This window comes from Haemorhous mexicanus, chromosome 30 (assembly GCF_027477595.1).
Source record: "Haemorhous mexicanus isolate bHaeMex1 chromosome 30, bHaeMex1.pri, whole genome shotgun sequence".
NCBI lineage: Eukaryota > Metazoa > Chordata > Aves > Passeriformes > Fringillidae > Haemorhous > Haemorhous mexicanus.
In genome coordinates, this window is record NC_082370.1 from 4,425,688 (window position 1) to 4,433,468 (window position 7,781).

At 52.9% G+C, this 7,781-nt stretch overlaps 1 protein-coding gene across 1 annotated transcript in view; it reads right to left on the bottom strand.

Annotated features, from left to right (window-relative positions):
• SLC23A2 (solute carrier family 23 member 2) overlaps nucleotides 1–7,132 on the bottom strand; it is a 61,809-nt gene extending 54,677 nt beyond the window's left edge. The window contains exon 1 of the mRNA XM_059870571.1: nucleotides 6,987–7,132. The gene's annotated coding sequence lies outside the window, so the exon portion shown is untranslated. The remainder of the gene's footprint in view (nucleotides 1–6,986) is intronic.
• Between the last annotated feature and the right edge of the window lie 649 nt (nucleotides 7,133–7,781).

A 7,781-nucleotide genomic window follows, 5' to 3' on the forward strand; every position in this document is an offset into this window, starting at 1 on the left:
TTCTTTCTTGTCAGTCTCAATCCAAATTACTCCTTAGGTTTGGTCTTAACACAACAAAATGCTCGTCAGGAAACCATGAGCTGTCAGCTTTTATCAAAAACCCCAACCTGTTAAAATATGACCAAGCAAATGCTGCTTGCATCAGGAAGACTTAGCTGCCTTTCAGAAACAATTCATTCTGCACAAAAAATGAAAAAGGGGGAAAGAAGCTGTAACCTGTGAAGAGCTGGTGCTCTTTAGAGCCTGCAACAACAAGGATGTGTTTCCTTTGCCTGGGTATGGTGAGGGTCTGGATACAGGATTCTCCACACAAAAGACAAGTAACAAACAGAGCAAAATTCGTTTTTTCCTGCCACAGGGACTCAGAGACTCCACAAAAATTCAAACCTTCCCACAGCAGAGTCCACTAAGTGCTGTTAGCTCTGAGACAGCTTCGTTCCACCCAGCACACAGAAGAGAAGGCTGCTAACTTTGCAGTGCAGTTTTATTTCCCTGCCAGGCCCCTAAAGAAGAAGTGAAAGTCACGACATGGAGTCAGGTGTGTGTTTCATGAGATGCCCTCGGTGACCTTGGGTGCTGCTGAGAACGTTCACTGACAATTCCCTGGAAAAGCACAATTGCACACAACTCCCTGTGAAAGCAGCACCAGCTCAGCTCCAGGCTGGAATCCAGCCACTCCAGCTCAGTGGTACCAGGAGGAAGGTCAGGAAAAAAGGAAGCCCTTCAGATGGTGGCTTCTGGGCTAGAAAACAGGGTGACCAGCAAAGCTCAGCAAAGCTGGGCTGGGTGGGCAAAGGCCTCCAGCATTTTAGCAGCAGATCCAGGACTTCCACAGGGCTGGGAGCCTGGGGTAAATTCCCATTAACCACCCCAGCACATAAACACTGCCAAGTGCATTAGTGTTTAAGGTGCCTTCCTATTAAAGCTGCACTTTGTTCTGTTAACTTTTACAATCTCACAAGTGAGTAACAGCCAGCAAACCACTAAAATGGACATTATTGCCCTGGGCTGCCATTTCAGGGCCGTGCAGAACAGGAGTAAAGCCAATTACAAAGTGGCGAGCCCAAACTGCTCCAAGCTCACAGCCGAGGTTAATGCCCAGGAATGTCAGAGCATTTCAGAGCCCCCTGAAATCACTTCTCACTCACTTTCCCACTACCCTGCATTCCCAAAATGCTTCAGCCAACGGCTGGAATGGCCCGAGCCTGCAACAGTTTGATTTAAATATAAATTCAGACAACGAACTGAAGCCATGGAGCCATTGAAAATCAAATTCCAAATCAGTTTGGTGACTCACATCTCCCAACAGTCAAAACCAACAAATAGTGAGTCAATCCCCTTCACTATCAGTACTCATCTGAGGCCCGTTCTTCCAGCAGTTTTACTCTACAGTGAGCACCAAGTGGGTGACAAATCCAAACAGTCCTTTGATCAGGAAGGGCACACGCTGGTTTAACCCAAACACACAGAAACCAAGTCACTTGTTGTTTTCAGAGCTTGGGTCAGTTGTTTTCAGAGCTTGGGAAGTTCAGATACTCACAGGTACTGTGGGACAACACAGCTCCTCCAGCACAACAGCTGGACTCCTCTGCTCCCAAAAATACAACTATCACACAAAGCCTGTTTGCTCAGGCACTCTGCTGATGCAAGCCCAAGACCAAAACATTTTTGGTTCCGAGGACAGAGATGAATCAGCCTCCAAAATCCAGCCGTGCCATCCCCCCAAGGTGCCTGGGACACTCTTAGAAACACACCTTGATTTATTGCTTAGTAATGTGTGTTTTGGGGGAAGAATAAAATATTCTGGTTGCCTGAATGTGTTGAGAAGGAACTCTGGGAATTCCCTTTCAGTGAAACAGGAGAAAGTTTATTCTCACTTGAAGCTGCTATTTAAAATGAATATTACAATGAAATAAGTAAGGGCAGACACTTGGATGTTAAGTGCATTCCCTGTCCCCTCCTTAACCAGCACTTGCATCTTCTGGCCTGAGAACTGAGACTTGGGGAGATCCAGATCATTGAATTTCCAATTATAAACTCATTAAAATACTAGTTTTACAGTTAGCTCCAGCCCAGCCATTCCCCAGCAATCAAAGGGAGCTGCGGGATGGGAACACAGAGCATTTCAGCCCAGGAGGGAGACACCCAACCCCGGAGCCTCGGGAGCCCTGGGCACAGCCTGGGGGCCAATCCATCCTTCCCAAAGGCCCTGGGGGTCAATCCAGCCTTCCAAAAGCCCTGGGGGCCAATCCAGCCTTCCCAAAGGCCCTGGGGGCCAATCCAGCCTTCCCAAAGGCCCTGGGGGTCAATCCAGCCTTCCCAAAGGTCCTGGGGGCCAATCCAGCCTTCCCAAGGGCCCTGGGGGTCAATCCAGCCTTCCCAAAGGCCCTGGGGGTCAATCCAGCCTTCCCAAGGCCCTGGGGGCCAATCCATCCTTCCCAAGGCCCTGGGGGCCAATCCATCCTTCCCAAGGCCCTGGGGGTCAATCCAGCCTTGCCAAGGGCCCTGGGGGCCAATCCATCCTTCCCAAGGGCCCTGGGGGCCAATCCATCCTTCCAAAGGCCCTGGGGGTCAATCCAGCCTTCCCAAAGGCCCTGGGGGCCAATCCATCCTTCCCAAGGCCCTGGGGGGTCAATCCATCCTTCCCAAGGGCCCTGGGGGCCAATCCATCCTTCCAAAGGCCCTGGGGGTCAATCCATCCTTCCAAAGGCCCTGGGGGCCAATCCATCCTTCCCAAGGCCCTGGGGGCCAATCCATCCTTCCCAAGGGCCCTGGGGGGTCAATCCATCCTTCCCAAGGGCCCTGGGGGGTCAATCCATCCTTCCAAAGGTCCTGGGGGTCAATCCATCCTTCCCAAGGCCCTGGGGGTCAATCCATCCTTCCCAAAGCTCTGAAAGCCCAGCCCTGCCCCGGGGCCACGGCAGAGCCAAGGGGAGAGCCACAGCCCCCAGGGTGACTCACTAGTGACAGCACTGGGGACACAAAACCCAAACTGGGCTCTGGGTCCCTCTGGAGAAACCCGGGAGCCGTGCTGGGAATTCCTGATGCTCCCAAAACAAGATCCCTGAGATGAATGTGAGGGGAAGGGATGAAATTACAACAGGAGCTCCAAGTCCAGCTCTCCCTCCTCCTCTCCTTCCCCACCGAGTGCCAGAGATGTCTCAACACCCCAACTCCCTTTCCAAGGAAGTAGCTCTGCTCCTTTCCGGGCCAAATTACCATGGCAAGAAATCCCCGTGTAGATTCATCTGCAGCAGAAAAACATTCAGGCAGCAAACATTTCCTTCCCACAACCTGAGAACAGCCAGACATCATCAGATTTCTCTCCTGCCATCAAAGAAAGCCTGTCCTGAGACAGCTCACAACAACTACAACATTTGCCCATAAAGCAAATGTGCTCCCAGGCAGTGACAGAAATATTCCGTGCACCCCACGAAGCTGAACACACTTCACCCCCGGGAAGGCTGGAGAACACAGCAGGAACTTTCATCTGTAATGATTTATTTTACTCCTGCCTTCACTGCATCAGGATGCTCGTCTCTTACTCATCCTGTCTGTCAATACTGCCTTCCTGCAGCTTTTAAGTAAAATAACCCCCATGGTAACTGTTGTCAGGCCATGTCATGACCACTGAGGCTTCATAAATAACACTTGATATAAATAGATTTTCCAGCAACATATAAACCATCAGCTCCAATGGAAGTAGAGGGGCTGTGTGCAGCCATCTGCATTTTCTCCTGTAAGGATAAACACATAAAGAAGTGTTTGAAAGCAAAATAAATCTATTGAAGAAATGGCCCAAACAGAAACTTCTGGGGCATGAGATTTCTTACGTGGCTCACACGAAGACATTGACAGGAGCAGCTACAGCAGAAAAAGAACTTCCCAGAAGAAATCCTTCCCTGGGAGGGGGATGAGGCCCTGGCACAGGGTGCCCAGAGCAGCTGTGGCTGCCCCTGGACCCCTGAAGAGCCCCAGGCCAGGCTGGACAGGGCTTGGAGCAGCCTGGACAGTGGAACTGCTGTCCCTGCCCATGGCACTGGGTGGGCTTTGAGGTCCCTTCCCACCCAAACCACTCCAGGATTCTGTCACCTTCCAAATGACACCAGCTGGTGGTGGGAACAGCTCCTGGGAGGTGCCAGCTGCCTTCCCCAGCAGCTGAGCAGCCACTTCTGCAGGAATCCATACTGACAATGCCTGCAGCTTCACCCATTTTCCTTTCAATGGTCTGCAATCAACTTCCACAACACAGCAAAGGCACCTCACAGACACCCCTGCGTGCTCAGGAAGTTGGCAGATTTGGCTACTCCAGGAAGAAATAAAGCCCCAAACACACGGGCAGAATCAAAGATAAAAAATTCCGTTTAATTTTAAAAAAGCATTTGAAGTAGGAGCTGCACACAAATGCGGCGTTTTTTACGGTGTGGGGGAAATCCACAGTCAAGTTTTCTGTCAGGAAATAAACAATCCTCCAACACTGCCATTATCTCGAGCTTCCCCTGAAGAAGCCTCCAACCAACAATACCAACAAAGAAATTATTTCTACTTCTCCACTGGAATTCAACTCCCTGTTAGACGACCTCGAGACAGAAATTCCCATACTAGCAAGGTTTCAATCCACCCACACAGCACCCAGGATGGGCTTAGGGAGGTGCACTCAGGTCTGCCTGGGCTCTGGGAGGGCAAGGAGCATGAAAACTCCCCGAACAGATCTGGCTGCCACAGGAACACAAGGCTTCTGTGGGCTAAGCCCTGCCAGGGGTGAGGGATGGCAGCTGCTTGAACTGCTGCTGTCACCCAAGGAAACACCCACCAACCTGCAGCCCAAATCCTGCCACTGACTGAGGAGCTGCTTCTCCAAATCCTTGGATGTGTTTCCCTGCTGAAAATGCTGAAGAAGCAAGAGGCCCGTGCTCTGAGAAGCTGATTCCCATCCTGCTCCTTCCATCTGCTGAGAGCTGTGCGCTTCCAGAGAGCTCAGCAAAGCTAAGCCTGGCTCAGGGCAGGGCTTACAGCCCAGGGCCACACTGGGATGGATCCTAAACCATTTGATTTCGGCCTGTTAAGCCTCAGCAGGAGCACAACCCACCCCTGAGAAGCCCAGTGTGACCTCCTCTTGTCCCCAGGGCCCTGACATGACATTTTCAGGTCCTCTTCCTCTTAGCATCCTGACTAAACCAAAGGCTTGTTTAAATCCATGATAAAAATCTCAGGGCTTGTTTAACCTCCTCGCTAGCCCAAGGTTGAATTTGTTTCAGTGCACCTCCACGTTAACACTGCTCTAATTTCAAGGTATCTGGATCGTGACTGGGAGCTAGGAGTAAGGGTACAAGAGCTCATCAACTAATCCAATTGTTCCACACATCTCAAGATTATTTTCCAGTTTGCTAACCTGAGCTCCTTGTTGCAATAATCCTTTATCTACACTGCAATCACCTGGCAGACAAGGTGTGCAGTTAAGCCTGGCTCTGGCACCGTGCAGCCCATCAGCTGCTCATCACTCCAGCATTTGTTCTGCTTCTCCACTTCGTTTTACAGCCTGCATCAAACTCCACCTGCCAGGAAAAACACTACCCAAACCAGCTCTTTTTTCAAGCTTAAACTGGGTAATTTAAAGCCTGCTCAAGCCTGGCACCACTACACTGCAGTGAGGACACCCAGTTATATTATGCTCCCTATGAACACAGAGCATTTGGTGTTTTTATTGAAAAAGAAAGCTCATCAGCAACAGGGAGCCTGGCATTTACCTGGCACAGAAGGCACACCAAGAGTCAGCTGCGTGTGGGAAATGACAAGGCGGAAAAAATGAACAGGCCAGGTCTTTACCTTGTCTTAAACACCTCGGGGGATTTCCTCCCCTGCCAGAATCTTCCAGCGGCTCTGCTGCTGCCTTTGGGGTGGGCCCAGCCCGCACTCACCTGGCCAGGAGAGCCCAAAGTGCCTCAAGGGCTGCTCTTCCCTGCGTACAAAGCCACAACGACGCCTCCAAAATGAAGGGATGGCAATAAAACTGTAAAGCCTCTGCCTCATTCCCAGCTTTTATGGAAAAAAGGGAAAAGCCAGCAATAACAGGAATGTATGATAGTGGTTAGTCCTTATTCTAGGAACCTTAACAGGCTCGCAACAAGCTTTGTTCAGGCATTTTCCTGCACTACCTACATCACTTCTTCCTACCCAAAATGTACCTTAAAACAAAAGAAAACCACACACGATATCGAACGGGGCTTGCAACTTAAAACCAGAAAATTTAAATATTTCCTGCCTCGATGTGCACTGAAAAAGAAAACATAAAAAGGCAAATAAATAATTTTTAAAAGGGGGGGGGAGGAAAGGTTTAAAGCGTATCACGAGAACGGGATCAAGGAAGAGCGAGGCCACCCCTTCAGGACCAGGGGAGAATTAACCTGCATTTCTCCATCCCATCTGCAAGCTTACGGCTCTGCCACCCATTTTGTCTCCGATTAAAGGGGAAAAAAAAATTAAAAAAAAAATAATGACCTCAGCGGCAGAGAGGGAAAAAAATAATTAAAAAAAAAAATAATGACCTCAGCGGCACAGAGAGAAGACCCCACCCCGGGATGGATGCCCGAGCGGTGCTGCCGGCCGGGCAGGTGACCCCACCGCAGGTGCCACCCCGGGCATCCCCCGCGCCCTTTGCCCATCCCCCGGAGACGCTGCCGAGCCGGCAAACGCCGGAGCGGAGCACGGGGAAAGGTTTATTTAACCCGCAACCGCGACATGAAAGGGAGAGGAGGAGCGCGGAGGTGCGGACGGCCAAGGTGAACCGCGGCCGGCGAGCATGGTGGAGCTGCGGGGAGCCGCGACCCTCCGGCCCGCGGAGCGAGCAGCGGGGATGCGGGGCCGGCACGGAGCTGACAGCGGCGGGAGGTGAGGGGCGGAGAGCGCTGAGAGCCAGCGCGGCGGGGAGAGCGCTCCCTCAGGGCTGCTCCCTCAGGGCGGCGGCGGGAGGGCGAGGACGGGCTCACCTGCCATGGCGGGCGGAGGGCGGCAATGGCGCTGGGGGCTGCGGCTCCGCTCCCCTCGGTCTCCGCGGCGAGTGCGGCGGGGCCGGGCGGCCCCGGCAGGCAGAGCACGGGGCGGGACGGGCGCTTCCTCCGCCCCCGACAAAATGGCGCGGCCCCGGCCCCGCTGCCTCAGGGCTCGGCCGCCATGGCGGCCCCGGCGCTCGGCAGGGGGAAAGAGCCGCGTGTTCCCTGAGGGTGAGAAGCCTCCAGCTGCAGGGATGTGTGAAGGGTTTATGCGTGAAGGACACGAATCGCAGAGTCACGGGATGGGCCGGGTTGAAGGGACTGCAGTGGGGTGTCTGCTCCAGCCTCCCTGCTCAGGAAGCGGCATCCCAGAGCACATGGCCCAGGATTGTGTCCAGACGGGTTTGGAATATCCCCGGTGAGGGACATTCCACGGCCTTTCTGGGCAGTGGGGCACTGAACAGGCTCCCCAGGGAATGGTCATGGCCTCAGGGATGGCAGAGCTCCAGGAGGGGTGGGACAAGGCTCTCAGGAACATGGTGGGGTTGCCGGGATGTGCTGTGCAAGGCTGAGGGTTGGATCGGCAGGTCCCTTCCAACTCATGGGTTGTGTAACTCTGTTATTCCGGTTCTGGGAATCAGTGCTTGGTCACCCGCACAGCAGAGTTCTTCCTCATGTCCAGGTACAACATTCCGTGCCTCAGTTTCTGCCCATTGCCTCTCGTCCCACTGCTGGGCCCCAGGGAGCAGAGCCTGCTCCATCTGCAACACCTCCCTGCAGACATCGATGGGT